The 500-nt window shown below is 45.6% G+C and overlaps 1 long non-coding RNA gene across 1 annotated transcript; it reads right to left on the bottom strand.

Moving 5' to 3' along the window:
- Positions 1-43: 43 nt before the first annotated feature.
- Positions 44-494, bottom strand: LOC113473605. The gene is made up of 2 exons (XR_003395539.1): positions 344-494; positions 44-174 (listed from the first exon to the last, which is right to left on the bottom strand). It is a non-coding gene; the product is annotated as an uncharacterized LOC113473605 (long non-coding RNA).
- Positions 495-500: the final 6 nt, after the last annotated feature.

Here is a 500-nt window from a genome sequence, read left to right as displayed (position 1 = left end):
AAACACGTAATACTCAGTTAAAAAGTTTCGGGTTCAAAACCCGAGAAATACCTGATTTTTTTTAATTAATTTTTTTGAAAGGGGCTTCACGTCTCTTTAACTTCAGAGATTCTTCGAGACGGGGGTTTTACCCTCCAAGCGTTGGCACAAACCAAACCAACTACTCACATTAACCTTACCCAGCCTGAGTGGGACCGGTAAAAGCCAGCAGTACATGGAGTACTAGTACCCAGATGGGTCACCCATCCAAGTACTATCCACGCTCGATGTTGCTTAACTTCAGTGATCCAACGAGAACTGGTATATTCAACGTGACAAAGCCGCTGTCACGTTTCACATTAACCTTACCCAGCCTGAGTGGGACCGGTAAAAGCCAGCAGTACATGGAGTACTAGTACCCAGATGGGTCACCCATCCAAGTGCTATCCACGCTCGATGTTGCTTAACTTCAGTGATCCAACGAGAACTGGTATATTCAACGTGACAAAGCCGCTGTCACG

The sequence above is a fragment of the Diaphorina citri genome, unplaced genomic scaffold (assembly GCF_000475195.1).
Source record: "Diaphorina citri unplaced genomic scaffold, Diaci psyllid genome assembly version 1.1 scaffold48164, whole genome shotgun sequence".
NCBI lineage: Eukaryota > Metazoa > Arthropoda > Insecta > Hemiptera > Psyllidae > Diaphorina > Diaphorina citri.
Note: the sequence above shows the minus strand (reverse complement) of the source record. Positions and strands in the feature narration are given on the sequence as shown.